Source organism: Pelodiscus sinensis, chromosome 6, assembly GCF_049634645.1.
Source record: "Pelodiscus sinensis isolate JC-2024 chromosome 6, ASM4963464v1, whole genome shotgun sequence".
NCBI lineage: Eukaryota > Metazoa > Chordata > Testudines > Trionychidae > Pelodiscus > Pelodiscus sinensis.
In genome coordinates this window covers 91382495-91408894 of record NC_134716.1, presented here as the reverse complement: position 1 = coordinate 91408894, position 26400 = coordinate 91382495, and the positions used below count along the sequence as shown (strand labels likewise).

General features: G+C 41.7%; 1 protein-coding gene and 1 long non-coding RNA gene across 2 annotated transcripts in view; one reads left to right on the top strand and one right to left on the bottom strand.

The window, feature by feature from the left end:
* Nucleotides 1–26400, top strand: part of RNF180 (ring finger protein 180) — a 363816-nt gene that overhangs the window by 178665 nt on the left and 158751 nt on the right. The gene's annotated exons all lie outside the window — the stretch shown is intronic.
* On the bottom strand, nucleotides 10943–17319 carry LOC142829763 (uncharacterized). The gene is made up of 3 exons (XR_012904509.1): nucleotides 17260–17319; nucleotides 16139–16210; nucleotides 10943–11084 (listed from the first exon to the last, which is right to left on the bottom strand). It is a non-coding gene; the product is annotated as an uncharacterized LOC142829763 (long non-coding RNA).

Here is a 26400-nt window from a genome sequence, read left to right as displayed (position 1 = left end):
AGATAACAGAGAAATTTTGAAGCATAGGGTTCAACTCATTCCTCACAAGAATGGAGGCCTAGTTTGCCACTCCCTTTTGTTTCCCAACAGTCACTTATCTAGCCTTTCCCCTAAATATGGCAGAGTTTTTATGGGAGCTAGAGTTAATGCCTCTTTCTCTGGAGCCAGAGTAGCACCAGTACACCAGCAAAATGCTTTATTTTATACTAATTAAGGGATTTGTGATTAAACTTGTAAGAAGAAAACAACGTTTAGAAAGCAATTAAGATGCATATTGATTTTTTTTGCACCATATTTCTACAGGATCATGAATGTGTAACTGTACAAGCAATTATTGTCCATTAGTCAAATGTAATTTTGATTAACTGAATTCCAAAGAGTGATGGAATAATAAGAATAATTACACTTAAAATTATTCTGATATTAAAAGGGGTAGGGGAAAAAAGCTATGTAAGTTAGAGCCCAGAAAAGAGCTAGGGGAAGCCAATGCAACCAGAAGGCCAAGAGGCAATGAAGTAGGATACAGATAACCCAGTCTTTTTGCAACCAAGAATCATATCTATGGTTTGCAGGGTCAACTAAAAGATGTGCACCAGATGCAAGCAACTCAAAGCTCTGGGTGCCCAAGCTGAGTGTTGCAAGGCTATGATATCTTAGAGGAACCTATGGACAGAACTGAATGTCATAGTTCCAAAAGCTTTTTTTTATTTTAACAATTGTATTGATTCTTTAAAAGATCTTATGCAAAACCTTAACAATCTTAAATATAGTAGTTTAGCTAAGGGCCAAACCCTGCTTCCATGTCCTTTGGAAAGTCCAACTAAAGTCATTCAGACAGTTCAATTGACCAAATGTGTACATTTTTACAACCATAATTGCTCTGCAGTTGAGTCAAATAATTGTTTCAAATAGAAATAAACAAAAGGTGAGTAACATAGTTATTGAGGCATTACGATCAAAATGCATTTTAAATAAGTAGATATAGAAGAGAAACCTGAAAGTTTTAAACTATTGAAGTATTATAAAAATGTGAATACTGTATTGATACATTAGAACATTTAAAGCTAAATGCCATAAATTAGCAAATCATTGTTAATGTTTCTATTTATTCTGTGAATGAAGATCATTTAGTGTCCTGACTTTTTCTTCTGTCCTGCCAATCATACCACCTATAGTTTATTTTCCACTGACTTATTAAATTCTGTAACATCTTCCTATCTGTTTTATGCATATTTGCTGGAAACTTAGAAGCCAGTGATAGAATGTTTTAAAAACTGGAACCATAGCAACCCTTTTCTAATCCTCATGAATAATCTCCTAAACCAATTGAGACAGAAGAAAGAGATTCCAGTTAAAATTGATTGTCGCTATGAGTAATGGAAAAAATAAAATTTCATTTTTGCCTGTGACTTCATTATTTCAACCACTCTTCAAAGGATCTGTCAGATAAGACCACTTGTTTCAGGTCCAGAGAGCAATAAAAATCAGGTCTATTGTTAAGAAACATCTTATCCCTGGAATATCTTGTCTGTGTCTTTATAGCTCAGCCTGTACAGTGGCTGCAATGCAGAGCTTTAATCTGACCACTTGACTCCTCCTGTCTGGTGTACCATTTAATTGCAAAGTTATTGGTATATAAAATCCAGCCCTATTACAGCAGTCTTGGAAAATATTGCTACACCAAGAGGGCTGCTTCATTGCCAGTAGCAATGTACTGTGGCACTATGGCAAGTAAGAGTGCACAAGGAAAAGGAGTTTGCTAAACTGCAGATTTTATTGGTTTATAAAAAGAAAAAAGCCTGACATGCGTAGAGGAGGCTTTTGTTGTTGAATTTTTTTCCATCAAAGTAGCAAATCTATCATTCATTAGCAGCGGAAGCATTAGTGTACATTGAAAATCAGCTACAAGGAAAACTGGCTAAGATTTTATCATAATTTTTAACATACATGTTCAGTATATAACAATTATCATTTGTAATTGCATAACCTTCCCCTTACTCCTTTGTCTCTTTTCTGTGACTGGATTACAAGCTCTTAGGCTGGGAACTGACATTTAATAACCTACGCCACTGTAGTTGTGATAAATAGGGAGTTTATTGACCTATCTGAGCTACATAACATATTTTATATGCAGGGAGAAGCAATAGAAATTACCCCTATACTGTAGCAGTAAGTGGTCTCTTCCATTTCTTAATGGGCTTCCTTCTATAGCCCATACTCAGGGGAACCTATGAAATGTGGGTCAGAAGGCAGATGGCTTCAAGTGTCCATTCATTTCTCACCCAGAGTAGATATATTTCCCCCTGGTTCTGAAGCTTGCCCTCTTCTGGTATTTGTGCAGCTTTCTCCTGTAGAAAATTCACAAATCATTGCAGTGAGACACTTTTAAATATCTTTTTCTCTATAGCCTTTCTTGATGTAGCTTTACTTGTGTGCAAGGGACCTGAACAAAGCATACTCACATTCAGAAAGGATAAGTAGCACAAATTCTTGTCCAGATTGATTCCCTCCATGGAAGGAAACTACACTATACTATATTTCCATTCAGGATTTACTTTCACCTGGTGTTAACAATTCTTCCCTTAATGGCAAAAGAGAAAATTCAAAATTTGCTAAGGTTTTGCTAAGAAATGCTGACCAAATTGATATAATTTCAAATCTTCTGAACACTTACAGGAAACACCCTCAGTTGAACAAAATGTATGATAAATCTTTAGCTGCTCTAGCTTACAGGTTTATCATATTGCTCCTTTTCTCTCTGACTCGTGGAATACAGACTAACTTGACAATCAAAGAATCTTGCCCTATCCATGTTGAAGGTTCTTGTTTCAACACAACTTCATTGATTTCACAGCCTCAAAGCTCCTGCCTCTAGTGGAAACTTGTGACAAGAATACAACTACAATACATTCTCCAGAGAATGAGTCTGCTCCAAAATTTGGATAAATGTTAATGTGGTCTACAGGACCAAAACAGTTTGAGATGCACAATAAGGGTGCGTCTACACTGTACCGTTTTTCCAGAATAATGGACGTTATTCTGGAAAAACAATACTAGCATCCACACTACAATTGTTATTTCAAAAGAATATCAAAACAGAAGGCTTTTTTCTGACATTGGTAAACTTCATTCCATGAGGAATAATGCCTCTCCCGAAAAAACTCTTTCGGAAGAGCGTGTTTGGACGCTCCACAGCTGCTATGTCGAAATAGCTCCTCACCAGGGCCATTCTAAAGTTATTCCTCCCCAGTGACTCCTGGGACTTTGAATCGAGATAGGGTCCCCTAATGTGGACGCACTGCCTTGGACTAATTTTGAGGCTTCCCTGTAGTGTGGACGCTCTATTTTGAAATAAGCTATTCCAGAAGATATCTTTCGGAATAGCTTTTTCCGAAATAAGCTTGCAGTGTAGATATACAACCAGATGTTCCTCCATCACTGCTTTGTGTGCTATCTGGGCCTTTAAGCATAAATAGAGAAATTGGTTGGATTTAATGAGGCAGGTCCACTTGTGCTAGTGATGCGAGGAGCTCTGTTGGGAGGATGATGAAATTGAAAAAGCACTTGACTGCTCATTTCAGACTTACATGGAATATATTTAACTTTAGTCTAATGTGACTAACAATTCAATATCTTTAACTTGCCTTCCTGTGGTTAGCGCTTCTGGCACACCTTTTTGTTTAATCAAGTAGAATATTGTCTGTGAGTTAATCATCTTCCTCTGATTACATCATTACATTGCCAAGTGTTTTCAAGTAAGCTAAATTAACTTCTTGCTGAGTGAATTTAAACCAGAGAACCGTATTGTTATAGCAAGCAATGTTTTGATTGAAGTGTCCATCTCCCAGTGCCCATCCACAGGCTACTGCTACTGGGCTTTCATGGAGGCACATGATAACGAATGTGCTCTGAACCATCACTTATGGGGGGCCTAGGAGCATGCAGGGTTACAGAGGGAGAGCCAATTGAAAGAGTGCTGCTGCTATGACAGAACTTGCTGCCTGCACTAACACCGTAGCCAGTGGTTAGCCTTTTGAGCACAGGAGCAATTCAATCAGCAAAGCAAATATTTGTCTACCATTGGAGTGACTGCATAGTGCGGGGATATACAGGGTATAACAAGCATGTGAGGAGAGCCAGACGGTGGTTAGTAGGCTTCTTTGGTTGGGTCCTCACTTGGGTTTCAATTTGGGACCTTTAGCTCTAACATGCAAATCTATACTGCTTAAGCTAACAGAGCAAGTCTATCAAAGAACCAAAGAGGGACAATAGAAGTGACAGCAATAGGAACTGGCTGCAGCGGAGGACACGGATATGCTGTCCAATGTGTAATATGCTCACCCTGTCCAAGGAGGTTAATACCAAGCTTTTGAAGTCCACAGAAGTGCAAATCCTTCTATGAGCTGCTCATTGTAATAGAGTATGCCTACCTCCTAGTCAGTTGGCAGTGGAACTGAACCAGAGCCATCAGGTTTGTGTTTCTGATGCAAGGAGATTCCCAAGTTAAAAAAAGATAAAGGGTGAATCCTCTGCTTGTGTAAATTGGATTAGATATATCAACTTCACTGGGGGATCTGCCAGCATATACAATGTAGGGATCTGGCCCAGTTCATTTAGTTTTGAAACAGATAGACATTCACAAACACACCGAGGGGGTCTGCACCAGGCTTTGTTGTACCAAATGTTTTGCTTCTATCACTGGTTCGGCTCTAGTGGGTTGGACAGAGCAAATAAGGTATCTGACCATGTATGCATACAACATACATAGTGCATGAGAGAGACAAGGTGAGTAATGGCCTTTATTGGACCAACATCTGTCAGTGAGGGAGACAAGTTTCTGAGCCACACAGAATTCTTATCCTGGGACTGACACGGTTACAACACCACAATATACTTTGTAAATGAGACCTGTGGGGGAGGGGGAACAGAAATGGTTAATTTGGTACATTCATGAATCAGGCCAAGAAACCTATTCCTTTTGCTGTGGTATAGATAAGCAGGTCAATAGTTTTCTGTTATAGGAGATTATGGATTGGGGCTAATAAAATTTGTGTGGCAGCAAATGACAGGCTTTACACAGTTTTTTTTTTTTTTTTTGGTGTGTTTAAAAAATCATGAGCAGCCAGGTTTGGGCAGTTCACAAAGTGATGATCAGTTACGTAACAGGGTTCTTTGTCTAATAGAAGGAGATACAGTGAAAGGCAATTATCTCGGAAAGACATTTTCTTTAAAAGCAGAGTATGGTGGCCCCAGCCTATTTCTTTTTTTTCTCCTCCCAACTTGGAAGCAGATTTTGCTACCCATAGGAGTTGGGAAGATGCCACTTTAGACACTAGAAGACATACCAGTGCTACTTTTGATTGCACTCACATATTAAAATAGCAGTGTCATTGTGGAGGTGAGTGTGGTGGGGCAGGCTACTCTGGGTATGTACTTGGGTAGCTAATCACTCCAACCACTCACAGTGGCACGTTTTTAACATAGTAGCTCGATCAGAGCTAACATGGAAACACTCAGCTACAAATTAAACTTTCCAACTCCAGTACACACATGCCTTGTATTACACTGAATAATAGCTTACAATGCAATCAAGTTTAAACATCTTGCTCCATAGATACAACATAAGGTTAATAAGGAGAGCAGAATTTGACCCTGAAATATTATCCACCTTAACATTACCCTTATTAGTAACAAATATGACTTTTCATTTAATAGCTACCTGTAATTTTTTTTTGGGGGGGGGGGTTAAAGCCAGGTGCATGATACTGTATTCAGAAAAATAGAATCTCTCCCTCTATGATTTATTCTCAGAATTGCAGTAGCACCTAGAAACCCCAGGCATGGGCCGTGACCCCACAGTGCTCAGCACTGTACAAACATAGAAACATATATGAACAGAAACTAATTTGAATTATGCTATTTCTATTTTGACTACTGTAATAAGACTTGATTTTCTTTCTTTGGAACAGATCAAAGGCAGCATAGTCATATGTAGCTATTCCTGTTGAGCTAATCCAACTGTTTCAAAGTTAGTGTCTCTGTTTTAAAACAAGTCTGAGTAGATTTACTACACTGATTGATCTTCTAGAGAGTGCAACATCTTGAATTATCACAGATCATATATATAGTAGCCCAATGTCTGTGACTCTGTAACACTGAAATGCTGGCTGTTCCCTCTGGGTGGCACTGTTGCCTCCCTGGCTGTTCCCTCTGGGTGGCACTGTTGCCTCCCTGGCTGTTCCCTCTGGGTGGCACTGTTGCCTCCCTGGCTGTTCCCTCTGGGTGGCACTGTTGCCTCCCTGGCTGTTCCCTCTGGGCGGCACTGTTGCCTGAGTTATGTCCTTTGCCTCCTGCCGTGGCGCTTGGCTGACTTCTGTGTTGCTCAGCTGGGCCGCCGCAGGGGAACAAGCGGTGCAAGTGGCCGTTTGGGTGCCGCGGTCCCCATGCAGCATGGGAGTGCTGCATGGGGAGCACGGGGCCCAAACGGCCGCTTGCACCGCTTGCTCCCGCACGGTGGCCTGGCTGAGTGGCACAGAAGTCAGCCAAGCGCCACAGTGGGAGGGGAAGGAGGAGGCAGGGCGGTGATGTGCACCATCAAAGCAGCTCTAGGCCCCGCCCCCTTCGCCATCGACCCACCCCCCTTCGCCTCCCGCAGTGGCGCTCGGAACATCATCGACCCACCCCCCTTCGCCTCCCGCAGTGGCGCTCGGCTGACTTCTGTGCCACTCAGCTGGGCTGCTGCATGGGAGCAAGAGGCGCAAGCAACTGTTTGGGCTCCGCAGTCCCCTGAGTGAGAGGCAGGAGGGGGAGGAGAAGAGAAAGAGAAAGAGAGAGACAGAGAAAGAGGCAGGAGGCAGAGGAGAGCTGAGAGCCAGAGAGGGGGTGGCAGTAGGAGGAGGAGAGAGAGACATGGAGAAAGAGACCGGAGGCTCAGGAGAGAAGACCGACATGGAGGAGAGACCTGAAAATCCCATCTTATGACAGGCTAATTGGCTAGTTATTTAATAACACATAACAAATAACAGCCCGGGAATACATCTGCCTCTGTTAGTAGTCAAGTAATATGGCAGATAATTCTCAGTCTTCACTGTATCTCTTCTCATAGAGCTAAATAAAGATCTTGCTCTTCATTGTTGCACTTTATCAGAATGAGTGTCAATAGGGCAAAAACTGTTCTCCATAGTCATTATATTGAGAGGAAAATGGACCTGTTGGCTCTATTTCTCTACCTGAGCAGAATGACCATAGGTAATGAATTAATGATGCTCATTCTGATTGCACCACACCAGCACCTCTGCCCTCAAATAAAAATATTAAAGTGATAAACAAGAGTGTCACTATTTTCATGTTCCCATTGACAGTAATTTAAGATACAAACAGTCTTTACCAAACTGATAAACTCAACAGAATTTTTAAGTTACACATCTATAGAGAAGATATGGAACAAAACTTCAAACCTACACAACCCCAGGCTGTAGGAAAGTTCAAATCTGATTTCAAACTGAGGTCGTCTATAAACATCTATATTATCTTGTCAATTTCCAATAAGAAAAAATGCAGTAACCCTCAACAACAATGAGAACATAAGAATGGCCACACTGGGTCAGACCAAAGGTCCATCTAGCCCAGTATCCTGTCTGCCGACAGTGGCCAGTGCCAGGTACCTCAGAAGGGGTGTACCAAAGACAATGATCAAGCGATTTGTCTCCTGTCATGCTTCTCCAGCCTTTGACAAACAAAGACCAGGGGCACCATTCCTTACCCCCTGGCTAATAGCCTTTTATGGACCTAAACTCCATGAATTTATCTAGCTCATTTTTAAACTTTGTTATAGTCCTAGCCTTCACAGCCTCCACTGGCAAGGAGTTGCACAGGTTCATTGTGAGCTGTGTGAAGAAGAACTTTCTTTTATTAGTTTTAATAAAAAAAGAAACATCTATTCACTATAGTAGAGATTTTTTCCCCCTCTGTAATCTGTCCATTTGTCCAAAAGTGCAAGCATTTTAATACAGTGCTGTTGAAGAAACATAAGAATGGAAAACATCTTAAGAGGAAGAGCTGCTTATCAAGATAGACAGATTATTTTTTCAAGCCTAATTTCCTTTTTCTGGGCTATCTTCTGGTTTCACTTGTGCATGGAAGTTCCCATAAAAAGGTAAACTGGAACAAATGAGCTTCCCAATGGAAGACTTAAGCGTTATTTAAGATTTAAATGAACAACACATTGTCCCAGTGGAACAAAAATTGTGAACATACCCAGAAAGACCCCTTCAGCTTGATATTCCACACTGGCTTACAAGCAATGGGAACAGTATTATCAGAAAGATAGCTAGATTGTGTCATTTACATTTGTCATAGATTTATGCTCTTCCTTTGCATTTTTGGTATGTTTAATATTTTCTCCAGTACTGTATTTATTTATTTATTTATTTATTTTTTGCAGAAGCACTGAGCCTCAGCAGTGTTTATTAATTTAGAGTAGATGTCTGGATCTGGCATCTGAAAATCAGGCTTTAAGTTTTTAAACTCTACTTGTGGAACTACTGTTCAAACGTGAAACCTATGTGTCCTCTAATTGAAAGGGGCTGTGATAGAATATGAGTCCCACGATGGCAAATAAAAGGTTAACATGGAGTCTGAATTGTCTGAGAGACAAGTCCATTCTGTAGCAGCTGGAGAGGAGACATCTACTAAAGGCTTAGATACAGTTGGTGGTTCCTATAACAAAAGGCCTTCAGTTCCAATGGGACAGAACTGAGAAAGGAGAGCTGTAGTGGGGATGTTTTATTTTGGAGTTGATCCTGAAGACATGCCCATTGGAAGCTCCTTAGACTGGGAGAAACTACACAAAGAGATGAAACACCAGTGAATGGGGACTAGAGAGTGAAACTCCATGACAAATGCCTACAAGTAGGTGATGGTAGGAAGACTATGCAGTAAGGACCCCATATGGTCAACTGCTATACTACTGGGAGCAGCTCACTTGGCGACCACTGAGGACTCCTGGCCTAAGAGCCCACAGATTACTGACAGCAGTGGGAGGAAGCATAGAAAATGAGGAAATGCAAACTTTTGAGATGCTAACTCAGATACACTTTCCTCCACATGATCCCTGGAGTGCCTGAGGCACACAGGGAAGGGATAGAATATGAAATTCAATCAGAACACTCCAGCCAAGACTGGATCGGTTTCTGTGAACCAGTTCTTCTGCCTCTGATTTTCCACCCCTCAAAGGCTACATCTAGACTACAGGCTTCTTTCAGAAGAAGCTTTTTTTGGAAGAGATCTTCCGAAAAAACTTCTTCTGAAAGACAGCATCCACATTGCCAAAGAACATCAAAAAAGTGATCTGCTTTTTTGAGAGCATCCAGACTGAATGGACGCTCTCTCACATGTAAATTGTGATTGCTATGGATGGAATGGCCACCAGGTCACCTGTGCTTTTTCTTCATTCCTCTTCTTCTGAAAGAAGTCACTCTTCCCCATCCACACATGCCTTTTTGCAAAAGAGCTCTTTCACAAAAAGGCTTCTTCCTCATAGAATGAGGATTACCAATGCTGGAAAAACCCCTCTTTCTTTCGATTTTCTTGTGGAAGAAAGCAATTGCAGAGTGGACGTTCCTTAAATTTTGTCTGAAAAACAGCCGTTTTTCTGACAAAACTCTGTAGTATAGGCATACCCAAAGTGGAATTGGCTTAAATTGGATTAAGTAAGCACTGCAGAGGGGATATGCTGGCCCTCTGCTCTGTGGTGAATTTCAGCCATGTTTTGGAGAACTGTCCTCACAGATCACAATGCTTTTGTAATGGCTCTTCAGTGATCTCTCAACTATTTTGGGGTACCATACACCAGGACCAAACTCTAAAGCACCTAGGAATGCAACAGAGAGTTTACAAATGAGTATAGCAATTAATTATCAGCACATACTAATAGTATTCTTGTAGGAAAAATCATTTTCAGCCTGAACTAACAGGATAGGTAAACTGATTGTTAATTGTCAAATAAGTGAAATGCAGCTTATAAATCCAGTAACAGATGGTAGGTTCATGATACAGTTTGAGTTCTTTTAATAGGATTTATTACCGGAGGTGCTTCTATCGATCACCCTTCTGCCAATAATCACAGCAAGAACTTTATTTGAATGTATATAGAGTGGAGTTGGGTTTGATGCCCTGAATCCAAATCAGTTCACTGCTGGATTGGAAAATATGACCCTATATATCCTTACTGCATAAGTAGTACCAGACCAAAAGTTGAAATAGTCCATTTCAATTAGTGTTATTTTCATACTATCTACTCAGATGTTTAGACTTTGTCCAACAAAGTGAAGGCTTTGTATCTCCATCAAAAGGGTTAAAAGCTGCTATTGGCCTTTCAGTATATTGTTTTGAGTCAACAGCCAACAGCTTAAGCCCCATTGAGATGGAGTGGAAGACATGAACCTCCTACATATCCTCCTTTTTTCTGTCCATTTCTTGCCCACTTCTCCCATTAGCCAGTTAACAGATTAGAGATGCTCAGCTGAATAATAAGACTTGTCAGAAACATACTCTCTTCTGTCAAACAGGCTGCTTTTGCTTCCTGGGGAGGAGGAGCCTATTAGTGTGGGTGGGGACCAGGCTGTAGTCCCTACCTATCATGGCATCCACTGAGAATCAAAATCAGGACCATACCGAAGTAGAGTGGGAAGAGTTTTCATTTTCCTTCTCAAATGAGAACATTCTACACCTTAAAAGGTCTGGGACTGAGAGATCCATCTCTTTTGAAAAACAAGGAGCCCTGTGGCACCTTAAAGACAGACATTTATCTGGGCACAAGCTTTCGAGGGTAAAGACCCACTTCAAAGCCAGGTAATATCTAAGTAAGGGAAATGTAAGTTCTGCTGTACTAAGTTTTGAAAATCCTGCAAAACACAGACCTTTTCCTCGTGTGCTGATCTATTGTATGCCGCCAGGTGCTTGTGCTGTTGCTGGATGAGAATAGAGCCTGTTCTGGTGGTGTCTGTTCTTTGTTCATACAGGGGCTGGCCTCCATCTGAATAGACCATCATGGGATGTAGTGAAGAATGAAAGGTGGAATTAGCCTGCAGAGCAGTAGTTCAGAATGAGAAAAAAATAAAACAGACATGTGAGGCTAAGTTAAGTATTTTAACAAAATCCTGGAGGGAAACAAGTGCATTCTCTATTATTAGTGTTTAATATTGTACCTCTGGAGTCTGAGATTCCAGGATAGCCTTGGATGCTTACAAAACAGGCAAAGTGTTTGCTTGAATAGAAAAATGAACACATCAGCCACAGGGACAGACACTTGATGGGCAATTCCAGACTGACCAAAGCCATATATTTTTACACATTGGAACAGATATAGTCAGTAAAAATCAAACTGTTCCCTCTTCAAAGAGGGTAAAAGAGACATTTCTTACATTTGGAACTTAAAAAGAAAGACACATTAGCCACCAGGAGACACCAAAGACTATTCCTTATACTGTGATGAATAACAACCAAGCGGGAAGAGAGAAGTGAGCTTGGAAATGTGGTCATAGTGGAGTCATACAAGGTGTATCACAGGAGAAAAACAATGAAATCAAAAGGGCTTGGTGTTCCAGTAGAATTAACAGACTCTGTAGTCCCCAGGCACTCAGCCAGCAGCATTAGGCTGTGCATAATATTTGTTCTTTGTACCTTGTTTTATGAAATCTCAGTAAAGACAGTTTTTATAAATGTTACAGTTACAGAGGTAGAAGTGCACTTATCTAGGGAAGACTTACTATGGTGAAGCTCAAGAAACTCTGCAATAGCTTGTGGAACAGTGTAATGCTAAGAGGACGGGGACACATACACAGAGAGAGAGAGAGAGAGCGGCCAGTATTTTATTTCCTACATTCAAGTTTTCAAAGAGGAACCAGTCTAATGTGCTTTTATGAATTTATGAAAAGTATACAAAGCTAAGCAAATATATCATTAACTAATTTACTTCTAAATTCTCTAATCCACTATAAGGCAGTGATCAAATTAGAGTTGTAACTGAAATTAAATCAATTGATCAATGATTCAATTTATATGGCTGGCCAATTACTACAATGAGTAATTACGTCAATTTATAAGGTTAACTCAAGAATTACTTCAATATTTCATGTGAAAGTAAAGAACGAATGCCCTTTTTTAATCTAATCAACTGGGCTAAGAATCTGGTAAAAGCAGGAGCAGACTTCTATCTTTGTTTTGAGGAAAGTTAACAGATGTCTTTATAACTTGCCACTTTGGTGGTCCATCCTAGGCTATGTCTATACAACAGTACAGCTGTGCCACTACAGCCATGCCATTGTAAGGTATACAGTGTAGCCACTCTTTATTGTCAGGAGGGAACCTGCCAGTCTGGGGGCGTTCAGGGCTGCAGTCTGAGGGGGGCCCATCAAAAAGAATCTCTGGGCTGACAAAAGGCCAGATTTTTTTGCTAGACCCTCTTAGCCCAGGACCCTGGGGTGCAGCCACTAAAGCCTCTGCATTAATCCAACCTTGCGTGGAGGTGGGAAGGCCATTCTGTGCATTGCCATTTGCCCCCCTCCATTAGGTTGGAGCATGACACTCAGGAAAGCTCTGTCTGCCATGTGCTGCCCTCACTGGAAGGCATCATCCCCGTAGATCCTGTTGGCTAATGGGAGCTACGTGCAGGCAAGATCAGGACACGAAGACACCTGTCCTCCCCCTTATAAGACCACAGCCAGGGATGTGGGGCCATCCTCACTGTGCCACCTAACAGGAGCTGCCCCAGGTAAGCACCCTGCATCCCAACGACCTACCTGAGCCTAGAGCCCCCCTCACACTCTGAACCTCTCGTTTTTTGCCCCCCTGGAGCCTAGGGGCTCCCACAAAATGTAATAGCCTGGGCCCACAGAAGAGTTGCTCCTGATGGCAAAATAAAAGTGTCCCCAATGTGAGGCAGTAGCTTTATTGGCAGGAGAGCATCTTCCACCAATGAAGTAGTGTCCACACTGGTGCCTTTTGTCATTCAAGGATGTCTTTTGCACACCCTGTGGGACAAAAGTTTCAACGATGAAAGTGCAGGGTAGACATAGCCTCAGGGACTAGTCTTGGTCAAGCAGTCTCCATTGTCTATCTGCACTCTCTGAGAAGTCTTCTGGGGTAGCTACTGGGACACTGGATTCCCTCAGACATCTGGCTATTCTATTGTTATACCTGAAAGGCTAATTGTGGCTGTTCCCCATAATTCAACAATGTATTTCAATAATACACCTTGGCTGTGTCTACACTGCATCCCTTTTCTGGAAAAGGGATGCAGATTAGACAAGTCGGAATTGCAAATGAAGCAGGGATTTAAATATCCCCCGCTTCATTTGTATAAACATGGCTGCTGTTTTTTTCCATCTCGGGGCTTTTCTGGAAAAAAGCGCCAATCTAGACGGGATCTTTCAGAAAATAAAGCCTTTTCTGAAAGGTCCCTTATTCCTCTTAAAATCCATAGGCTGTGTCTAGACTGACAAGTTTTTCCGCAAAAGCAGGAGCTTTTGCGGAAAAACTTGCCAGCTGTCTACACTGGCCGCTTGAATTTCTGCAAGAACACTGACGATCTCATGTAAGATTATCAGTGTTCTTGTGGAAATGCTATGCTGCTCCCATTTGGGCAAAAGCCCTCTTGCGCAAATGCTTGTGCGCAAGAGGGCCAGTGTAGACAGATGAAAACTGTTTTGCGCAAAAAAGCCCCGATAGTGAAAATGGCGATTGGGGCTTTCTTGTGCAAAACCGCATCTAGATTGGCACAGACGCTTTTCTGCAAAAAGTGCTTTTGCAGAAAAGCATCCATGCCAATCTAGACGCTCTTTTCCGCAAATGCTTTTAACGGAAAAACTTTTCCGTTAAAAGCATTTGTGGAAAATCATGCCAGTCTAGACGTAGCCATATAGTAAAACTACATAACTTCACGTACAACAATAGCACATACATTCTAGCAGGCTATTAATGTCCACCACATCAAGACTTTTAAAATGTTACTTCACAAGCCATTCTTTGTATAGAACACATCATAATTATATGACAGTGGTAAATATGGGAGTTCTGGGGTGATGCTTTGAAGTAGAGTGTCTCAAAGCTATTAGCTGTCTTTACCTTGCAGGTAAACAATAGGTGCACTCCAGCCCTAGACTGCCTTTGAAGCATTCCCTCATGACATGCAGACCCTAACACTGGCTTCTCTCAAATTGCAGCTTTTCAGTCTTAAAGGAGCAGTGTATCCTGGTTTTACTTTAAATGCCTGTTCCTGTACAACGCACGGCACTTACAACAAATCAAAAGGTGGTTTAATTAAGAAAAAATAGAAATTCCACTGGAAATGAGCATGAATGGAAATAAATGGCTACAAAGAAACCAAAATTTAAAAACCCAAATGAGGGTGTATTAGTTACTCTTTTCTAATAAAGATTTCCCCTCTCTCCCACCCACCCCTGCATCCAAAGTTCTGTCTGTGGAAGAGTCTGACTGTCTTCATAAGAGCCAGGATTCAGTCTTTCCTGAAAATCAAACTCATTCAACAAGGTAGACAAGTGATGGCAACCCAGGCTAGTGAGTGGGCCGCATGAGTGGCTCTTCTTCATCTCAGTGGGCCACAAGATTGTTGTAACTCAGACAGTCTCCCAGGACAGGAGATTTTTTTAACTGTGCTTGTGTACCTAGAATGTGCAGGGTCTGCCACATGAACCGTAGCAGCACTTTGATTGGATGCAGAGGGAGCACATGCCTCTCACAGTCAATGTTGAGTGCATTCAGCATGCACCTCCCTTCTCCTGCCCTTGTTTTATGTGCATGTCACTTTAGGAGAAAAAAACCTATGTCGGCAGAATTCAGCAACCTTGCACATGAGCAACAGTAAATGAAACGTCTCATGGGCTACATATAGAACCCCAATGAGCTGCATGCAGCCCTCCAGCTACAGGTTGCCCACCACTGAACTAGCCTTTCTGCATCCATTCACAGCTTCTCCAGCCTGTGATGTGCAGGGCTTTTGTCTTTATTTGCAGACTGAGTGCTGTCCTGTCTGTTGTATGTTCTCTTTTACCGCCGGTGGGTTTTGATCATTTTTGATGGCCTTCCATTGACTGACTGGATGACATCACCAGCTAGCCAGGAAGAGGTGACCATTCCCTCCCATTTGAATGGACCATCGCTGAGACACAATTTCTGGTGCCTCTCTTTTACTCTAAGATCGCAAGGCATAATTGTCAATATAGCTACATTATTCCTTAAATATTACTCCCATGCTAGATCCCACTGATTGAGTATTGATTAGTTAAAAGCTTCCAACAGAGATCTTGCATACTGCTTTTCATGGATAAATATCAGGAAAATGGGGTATTAAGTGTAGTGAGTTTGTTAGGTCTGAGACAAGAATTGTTTGTGAAGAACGATACCTGTAGGGTTTCTGTCATAATACCCTATTCATGTGACAAGGCTAAAGATTATGAAGGAGATCATTCTTTTAAACTTTGCATGCCACTGGGGCATTCAGCCACTTCTGTTTCCCAGGTTTAAGGATCACAAGCAGAGATAAGCATCTCCCTGCAGCCAGCTGTAAGTGCTTATTGCTTGAGAGACTGGACAAACTCCCTTTTATTCAGCACCTTCCATGGGCTGGCTTAGTACACGCCTCATCTAGGGCACAGCAGGGCTAAAGCTAAAATAAGCTACGCAACTTGAACTATATCAACTATGTAGCTTAAGTTGAAATAGCTTATTTTGGCTTTTGGCAATGTCTAACCTGCAGGAAGTCCAAGACAGAGCAGTTTTCCTTCAACTTCCCTTACCCTTCATAAAATGAGGGTTACAGGTGTTGGAGTAAGAAGTCGTGCAGCTCAACATTATTTTGACCATAAGTCAAAATAACTGTTTTTAGTGTAGACGTGGACTATGTTATTTCAGAATAACATCGGTTATTCCAAAATAACACTGCTGTGTAGACGTATCCCTATTGTGCTGACTTTGTGGACCACAATCTAAGGTGCACCACCAGTCATCTGGTACAGAGGTGGATTTAAGTGATGTCAAAGTTTATAGCTCATTTCATATTTGCAATTTCATATTTGAATTCCTTCACTTGGGTGAATACTATCTAGTTTTGGTGACTTACTGTTTAAATTATAATTTTGCTCCAAAACTTCTTCTGGCACCTTAGTCTGGGACAGTTCTTCACATCTGCCACCTAAAAAGATAATAGAATTGGAAAATGTAGGTGAGATTAAAAATTAACAGAAGTGCTTCCTTACACAACACACAGTCAATCTGTGGAACTCATTGCCAAGAGATGTTGTAAAGGCCAAAAGTATAAGAGGACTCAAAAAAATTAGATAAAAGGATAGGTCCATCAACAGCTATTAGCCAAGTAGGACAGGGACACTATTCCATGATCAAGGTGTCTCAAAGTCACTAATTGCCAGAAGCTGGGACATAGATTACTTGACATCATTTATGTCCTTATTCCATCTGAAACATCTGGTGTCTGCTGTTGAAAGAGAGGACTAGATGGACTATTGCTCTGACCCAACATGACCATGCTTACGTTAACTCTCAGGAACTGGTTTTGCACTGAACGCATTATCAAAAAATCAAAGAAATTAGACTTGGAAAGGCCTACTTGGTTATCCAATAACCTTATTCCATGTCAGTGCTGGATTTTTATATTCTGTACATCTTGTTCTGAACAGAGATACATTGCACTGATTGTCACATGGTTCCTCCTGTTAACTTTTGTGTTCTGATGATAGTACCAGTGACAAAAATGCATTCCCTTTGTCTGCTACCATTTCCATTTGATCTTGATTTTCTATTTTGTTGGGGCCTAGTTCAAACTCCATCTTTGTAAATGTTTTATTTCTTGTAAAAGATTGACATCTTTCATCGACAAGCATATAAATAATTGAATATTGCTTTTTGTTTGATTTTTAAGATGTATTTGTTACTTTTGCCTTCTATGTTATACATGTACTGAATTCTAGAGTCCAGGAATGGTTTCTTGGGATTCTTCTGTGTATCAAATCAGTTGAAATTAATATATGATTTAATTCAAATATTTATATATGTGGATAAAGTTATCAAAACAAAATTGTAAGGTTACCTTTAAGCCACCATGACAAGTACTTTTACTTACGGTATTGCCAAAAGGCAGACAGTGGGTTGGGAAGTATAGAGTGCACCAAAGTGTTTCACTGTAATTGGTCCATGTGAATGCTACTCACACAAGCTAAAATATACCTGGTTTATGCCAGTGTAATCCTCTTTCAGACAGGACTGCATTCATGTGGATAAAGTACCTAGATAAATAGAGAAAAGTTGCAGAGTTCTCTGAATGTTACCATAGTCAGGCTACATCTACACTACTGCAAAAAATTGACATAAGATATGCAATTCCAGCTATGTGAATAATTCAGCTGGAGTTAATGTACCTTAGGTCGACTACCTGTGGTGTCTACACTGACCATGGTCTCTGGATGACATTCTCCTGTTCACTTACTTTGCTCTTCTCACCCAGAGTAAAGTACTGGGGTTAACTGGAGAGCTGATTTGGCGATTCTTCACTATGTCAATTTTTTACATGCTAAAAGTCATTTCCTCATTTTATAGTCAGTAAAAAATAGGCAAAGAGAAGTTCAGGTCTATATTTTCAAGAGTTTGCTAATTTTGCATGCTCAAATTGAGACATTTAGGAAAGAAAGTTTTAAGAATGGCTGATCACCGAAGACACCCATTGAAAAAAAGTTGTGAATTTACAGAATCTGTAAAGTGGACTCTACAGACTAGAATCACAAAAGTACTTAGGTGCCCAGTTACCATTTGAGGTTTCTAAATCCCAGAATCAGGCATCATAGGTATTCACAGAACCCCCACTCTGCAGCCTGTCACCAAACACTTAAACTCACTTAAACAGAGCGGCGGAGCACCCGGCCGGACCCGCGCCGCTTCCAGCTGATGTGGAAGCAGCTGCGGGTCCGGCCCCCGGTGCTCCGCCGCTTTGTTCAGCGTCTCCCTGGTCTGTAGACCAGGGAGACGCTGAACAAAGCAGCGGAGCACCCGGCTGGACCCGCGCCGCTTCCAGATCAGCTGGAAGCAGCGCTTGTCCGGCCCCAGGGAGACGCTGGGACCAGGGAGACGCTGAGCAGAGCGGTGGAGGACCCGGGCCGGACCCGCAGCGCTTTCAGCTGATCTGGAAGCCGCGGGTCCGCCCGGGTCCTCCGTGGCTTTGCTCAGCGTCTCCCTGGTCTGCAGACCAGGGAGACGCTGAGCAAAGCCGCGGAGGACCCGGGCCGGACCGCGGCGCTGATCTGGAAGCGCCACGGTTTGGCTCGGGTCCTCCGCAGCTTTGCTCCATGTCTCCCTGGTCTGCTGGGGGGGGGGGGGACACAGCTAGTGCCCCCCCAGCAGACCAGGGAGACGTGGAGCAAAGCCGGGGGCCTGTGGTAGAGCAGGTGGGGCACTGCCGGTAGGTCCTGCAGCACCGCTCCTTGGCGCTACTGGACCAACCCGGCAGCATCCCAGCTGCTCTGCCCCAGGCGTCCTGATTCAGCTGCTGATCAGTTTCAGCAGTGGCTGAATCAGGATGCCTGGGAGAGCAGCTGGGGTGCTGCTGGGTTGGTCCAGTAGCTCCGAGGAGCGGCCGCGCTACTGGACCAAGCCAGCAGCACCCGAGCTGCTCTGCCCCAGGCGTCCCAAAGTCAGCCGCTGCTGAAACTGACCAGCGGCTGACTACAGGAAGCCCGAGGCAGAGTTGCTCTGCCCTGGGCTTCCTGGAATCAGCTGCTGATCAGTTTCAGCAGCAGCTGACTTGGGGACACCTGGTGTTCTTACCTTGAATCTGTATGTAAGTGGAACTGGTGTCCAGATTCAGCGGCTGTTGAAACTGATCAGTTTCAGCAGCGGCTGATGCCAGTTCCGACTTACATACAGATTCAACTTAAGAACAAACCTACAGTCCCTATCTTGTACGCAACCCGGGGACTGCCTGTACTACTACCTCATTCTAGGTGTTCATAAGAACATTCATACTGAGTCAGACCAAAGTGACCCACTTTTGAAAGTGAGATTGGAAGAAGATATTCCTGCGGAATTTGCATATCCTCTTTCGAAAATAAAGAGTAGTTTAGACGTACCCCAAGCTTGTAAGTTTTCTCAGAGCATGTTCAGACACAAGGGGACAGCAGTCTCCTTCCCTCCCCCACAAGAACTTTTAGCCTGTGGCTAGCGTACTCACTTGGAATGTGGGAGATCACCAGTTCAAGTCTCCTTTTCCCCATCTGAAGGGGAAGAAAGAATTTAAACAGGGTATCTACTGGCTCTTAGGGTACGTCTACACTGCACGGCTGTTTCAAGATACCGGAGTTATCCCAAAATAGCTACCCCACATCTACACAAGCCACATGTCATTTCAAAATATTTTTTGAAATAAGGGCATGCTATTTTCCCATCCTAGTAAACCCAGTTGCACAGGGTTAAGGTATGGCTCAAAATAGTGCATTATTTTGAAATTGATGTAGCCATGCCAAATTTCAAAATAGATTCGAGATAAAATACGCAATTTGTGCCAAATTGCGTAGCGCAAATTACGTATCTTATTTTGAGTTTAGGATGCTGTGTAGACTCACCCTTAAGGTGTCTCAAATTAGGAGCCTAAATCGGTGAATATTCCTGAAAAATGTATCTGTAAATTACTTGCATAGGAGGCACTGTGATCTTGTGGGCTATCCATATGATAGCCCACAAGTGACCTGATATGTGACCTTGGGAATTTCAGTTAATTTCTCTTAGTTTCAATTTCCCCATTTGTAAAACATATTCATCTGGGTGTATTTTTCTGGTATATTTCAAATTAATATATATCTGAATAAGTAATGAGAAATACTGAATTCCTTCTACTGATTATGTTGAACTCTATTTCTTACCTCTCTCCAATTTGATGTACTTGGACTAATTATCCTTAGTTCTTGGAAACCAAGTCAACTAATGTTGTATATAGAAGCAATAGAACATGTTTCTGATTCTGATTTTCCTGTTTTTATGTAGATTTTTTTTTACAAACTTCTGAAAATACAAAAGAAGGCATACCTAGCTGGTGACTGGTAAAAAGAAAACCAAGTTTTAGATACATTCAAGGCTGAGACTGAGGTTCAGGACCATCTTCATCTTGTTTGAACCGTTTCACTTCTGTCTATCTACTCTTTTCTGTTTTTAGTAAAAACTGAAGGAAAGCAGTTGTTGAATACTTCAGCTACTCTAGTGCTCTCCAATTTTTGTTCCCACTCATTATTTAACAAGTCTTTTTCTCCCTCTTAGACACATCCAGAGAGTGGAACCGTCATATTCATTGTTGATCCCTACATTTTACATTCAAGTTCAAAGTTTAAATTAATAAATATTAAAGTTACTTCAGCAACAGCTAATGAGTTGCATGCAGGTTCTATCCTGGGAATTAATGATTGGTTGTAAGATGTTGATGGCCAATAATCCTACCTCCCTATTAATTTCCTGGGAAAGTCCTTCCTAGAAGTCCATTAAAAGTATTCAGAACAAAAGTTCAACACTATAATATTTGGTGGGTTTTATATTGTTAATTGCTTGCAACATATTGATTATTCTGGATTGCCTAGTTTTCTGGAACTACTACAGAATGAATTGCTCACTGCACTAGTCAATCTGCTTTTATAAGTAATTTGCTGTTTGTTCATAATTTTTGTCCAGAGCAAACCATAAAATTAATGTTAACCAATAAATCTTTCTGCAAGAAAATGTTTCATTTCAATCTACCCTCTAAAGAACAGATGTGAAAAATTATATATTCCAGAAACAAAATAAATTGCCCTATTAAATGCTTAATATCATTCATCAATATCTGATTTGTAGAAACCATCAATAATAAATGTCATCACAGTCCATTGATTTAAAATAATTCCTCAGTAATGTCTTACACTTTTACTCAATCATTATGTTTGCATCCTTAGTTCTAAGACTCTTTTAAATTTATTTCCAAGACAAGAAGCATCCCAACCAAGGCAAGAAATAGCTTTCCTTCTATATAGTTTGGGACCTGGTTGTCTTTGACACCTTACCACAATCCCTACGCATTATCATTACCATTGCTTTGTCAGTAGAGGTGCTATTGATAAGTCTTTTGGGCTAGGTGTACACAGCAGTGTTATTCTGAAACACTGCATTATTTCAAAATAATGTCGAGCTGGAGGACTTCTCACTCTGATTCCTGTAACCCTCATTTCACAAGGAGTAAGGGAAGTTGAAGGGGAAGAGTGTTCTTCCTTCAACTTCCTGCTGTGTAGACAGTGCCAAAAGCTGACTTAAGCTATTTCGACTTAAGAAACCCAATTGATGTAGCTCAAGTTGCGTAGCTTAATTTGACTTTTGCCCTGCTGTATGTGGACATCCCTCCTGCTGTATGGACATCCCCTTGGTGGTTGTTCTTGTGGACTTGAGGCATTCTTAATGGAGGATCTTAACTGTGGAACTCACTCCTTCACCCCCTCTCTCAAAGCTGAAAGCTTTTGCAGTATGATGAAAAGTTCATATATTCAGCCAAGCCTTTGTCAGATGGGTCTACACTAATCTCTACATATAAACAATGACAATGGCACATCTGCAGCACTTAGCTGTACACTTCAGTACACATACTACCTGTGCCAACTGAGAGGTTCTCCCATCAGCATGGGGGAATCCACCTCCCCATGAGGAGATAGTGATGTTGATGGGAGAATTCTCTCATTGATCTAACACTGTCTACACTAGAGCTTAGGTTGGCAGAGCTCTGTCTCTCAGGGGTATGGATTTTTCTCAGTCCTGAGATATGTAGTTATGCTGATGTAAGTTCCCAGAAACTAGCCCTTAGGTGATGACTTCTGATCTCTCATCTGGTTGGTGGCTGATTATCTGGAACAAAGTTAGTACTGGTGGGCATTATATTTGCCTTGGGTAAAATACTCTGGGGGCACTGAGAATCTGAACATGTTTCTGCTGAATTCAAGAAAAGGAAGGGAAGGAAGACAACAGAAAAAAAGAGATTTAATAGAGAAGGGAGAAGTTTGAAAAAGGGAAGAGGAAAAAAAACAGAACAAAACACCAAATCAGAAAGGGAGAAAATATGGAACATAAATCAGAAATTGTGAGTGTATAAAATAGATGGAGGAAAAGATGCATCAAAATATACTGTTAAATAAAAGAAAAGAAATAAAAAAATCCAGTGGAAACAGAGAGTTCTTTTTCTAGAATTTTGCTATATTAACACAGAAATTAATGAACATTTGCTAGAATGTCAGTGATGTTAATAGTCCAATAAAAAATGGAAAAGATTCCCCATGCCTCTTAATTCAACCTACTGTGATACAGCTGTCAAACAGTGATCTTGGAATTGGCAGCAAAGAGGAAGAAATACTATGGTTGATATTTGGAGGAATGATAATGAGAAACCTGAGGATCAACTGTTTGCTTAAGATGGGCAGTTCACCTGAAACTAATGAGATCCTACCAATGTATTTTATTATTTATTATTTGTCTTCTGGTAGAGGCTGCGAGTCCACTCATGGACAAGGATGCTACTTGTATCCCAGAGAGTTTATAAACTAAGTAAGTTATAGTGGGCAAAAGGATCATACACCTTATCACTAAGATCAAGTGCCCAGGGTTCTCTACATGACAAACCCTTCTATCTAACCTGAGTAAAATGTAAATGTCACATCCTTATAAATTGTGGCAATCCTTATCCTTTCTTTAATCCAATCACACTCCACTGTCAATAAAAGCAACAAATGGTCTGGTAGCACTTTACAGTCTTACAAAACATGTAGATGGTATTATGAGCTTTTGTGGGTACAGCCCACTTCTTCAGATGACCAGAATTTTTATGATACCATCTACATGTTTTGTTAGTCTATAAAGTGCTATCAGACCATTTGTTTTTTTTCTGTACAGACTAACTCGGCTACCCCCTTAAGCTTCTTCACTGTCAGTGTCATCCTTCACTGCTGAATGCATAACACCATATTTAGATTATAAATAAATTGTGAGTGAAATTGTCTTTCCCTGTAAAATACCATGTATACTTTGGCCCCAATCCTGCAATTAACAATGCACAGCGTCCCCATGACTCTTGCCGTTGTAAATTTCGGGATCAGAATCTTTATGCACTCTATACATGAATGAATACATACTAAGATATGTGTAATATTGTATTCTCTTAAAGCAGGGCTATTCAACTTTGGAAACCCGGGGGCCACAATGATACACTCAGCACATGCCGAGGGCTGCAACTTACGTGTGGTTGCATATACATGCAAATATATGCAAATAGCTTCCTTCTCACTGATGGGCATGAATACAAAGCTTAAGGAAAGATACACAACACGCAGGCCCCATTTAAGTCAGTTCTGCTGATATTAATAAAATGCAATATTTACCCAATTTCCACTCATATGGCAGCACTTTTAATGAGCAATGCCAGACAACTTTAATGCCAGACAACTCTCCAATACCACATTCTACAGGCCACTTTCCTCAGATCCCACTGCGGAATACACTAAGAAACTGCACTGTCTGCTCAAGACACTCCCTATATAAGCACAGGAACAAATCTACACAGACACACCTCTAGAGCCCCGACCAGGGTTACTCTATCTACTACCCACAATCCATAAACCTGTAAATCCTGGATGCCCCATCATCTTGGGCATTGGCACTCTCACTGCAGGACTTTCTGGATATGTAGACTCTCTACTCAGATCCTACACGACCAGCACTCCCAACTGTCTCCGAGACACCACTGACTTCCTGAAAAAACTACAATGCATTGGTGATCTTCCAGAAAACACCATCCTATCCACCATGGATGTAGAGGCTCTCTATGCCAACATCCCACACGTAGATGGAATACAAGCTGTCAGGAATAGTATCCCTGATGATGCCACGGCACAACTGGTGGCCGAGCTCTGTGACTTTATCCGCACACACAACTATTTCAGATTTGGTGACAATATATATCTCCAAACCAGTGGCACCACTATGGGCACCTGCATGGCCCCATAATATGCCATTTTTATGGCCGACCTGGAACAACGATTCCTCAGCTCTTGTTCACTAGCACCCCTCCTCTACTTATGCTACATTGATGACATCTTCATCATCTGGACCCACGGGAAGGAGGCTCTGGAATAATTTCACCATGATTTCAACTATTTCCACCCCACCATCAACCTCAGCCTGGAACAGTCTACACAAGAGATCCACTTCCTGGACACTACAGTGCAAATAAGTGATTGTCACCTAAACACCATCCTATAACAAAAACCTATGGACCGCTATGCCTACCTACATGCCTCCAGCTTCCATCCTGGACACACCATACGATACATCGTTTACAGCCAAGCACTGAGGTACAACCGCATTTGCTCCAACTGTTCAGACAGAGACAAACACCTACAAGATCTACACCAAGCATTCTTGAATCTACAATACCCACCTGACGAAGTGAGGAAACAGATCATCAGAGCCAGACATATACCCAGAAGCCTCTTGCTACAAGACAGGCACAACAAAGAAAATAACAGAACACCACTGGCCATCACCTACAGTCCCCAGCTAAAACCTCTCCAACGCATCATCAGTGATGTACAACCCATCCTGGACAATGATGGGAGGTAAGCCAGTCCTCGCCAACAGACAACCCACCAACCTGAAGCAAATTCTCACCAGCAATTATACACCACACCACAGTAACTCCCACTCTGGAACCAATCCCTGCAATAAACCTCAGTGCCAACTCTGCCCACATATCTACACCAGCGACACCATCACAGGACCTAACCAGATCAGCCACACCATCCTGGGTTCATTCACCTGCACATCTACCAATGTAGTACATGCAATCATGTGCCAGCAATGCCCCTCTGCCATATACATCGCCCAAACTGGACATCCCTACGTAAAAGAATAAATGGACACAAATCACATATCAGGAATGGCAATACACAAAAATATGTAGGAGAACACTTCAATCTCCCTGGACACACAGTAGCAGATTTAAAAGTAGCCATCCTGCAACAAAAAAACTTCAAAACAGACTTCAAAGAGAAACTGCAGAGCTACCATTCATCTGCAAATTTGGCATAAAGGATCTGACGACAAAGGGATCTGGGGTCAGCTGATCCCCATCTAGACTACTGTGCTGTGCTGACAATCAGCTGATCGGAACAGCGCAGCGGCCATTTTTATGTAAATGAAGCAGTGATTATTTAAATCGCTGCTTCATTTCTCTTTGCAGAGTACACTCATCTATATGGCTCTGCCAACGGAGCCATGTAGTCTAGACACACCCTGACAGTCCAGGAATTTAGCTACTAAAACACATAACAGAAAACCATTATATTGACTTGGCATTGTGAAGCGTGTTCCTAGTGGAGGCCATGTTCAAAGGATCCCATGTATTGAGCTCTGTGTAAACCCAAACTGCTCCGTGGGCCGCATGCAGCCCATGGGCCGCATGTTGAGTAGCCCTGTCTTAAAGTATGTTCTTTAAGCAGGCATTGCTTAATTCTACCCACATTTTTCCATCTATCCAACTTACACTTTCATATATTTGAAATCCTGACATAGCATTAATCTAAATCCGTGTCTGTCCCATGGCATATTCTAAAAAGTGACATACATACAGTGAGTATAGCTTATATATCTTTCTACTCTTAGGGTATGTCTACACTACCCTCCTAGTTCGAACTAGGAGGGTAATGTAGGCATACCGCACTTGCAAATGAAGCCCGGGATTTGAATTTCCCGGGCTTCATTTGCATAAGCGGGGCTCCGCCATTTTTAAATCCCCGCTCGTTTGAACCCTGTGCCGCGCGGCTACACGCGGCACGAACTAGGTAGTTTGAACTACCTAGTTCGTGCCGCGTGTAGCCGCGCGGCACAGGGTTCGAACGAGCGGGGATTTAAAAATGGCGGAGCCCCGCTTATGCAAATGAAGCCCGGGAAATTCAAATCCCGGGCTTCATTTGCAAGTGCGGTATGCCTACATTACCCTCCTAGTTCGAACTAGGAGGGTAGTGTAGACATACCCTCACTCTAGTTCAGGCTAGTATCCGATCCTAGGTTATAAATTAACATGTAAGATTATGATCCCACAGACTCATAGACTTTAAGGTAGGAAGGGACAACTATGATCTTGGGGTATTTATAAAGAATTAACACATCAATTAATCAGATTTCTGTTTACATAATGTCCTTTAACTGCCTGGCCTTTAGAAAAGATATGGAAGATCAATATCATAAAAAACTAGCTTTTGTTTTAGAATAAGCATTCCAATGTGTTTTACAAAAGGGCAAATTATAGAGTTGAGTTGGTCAACT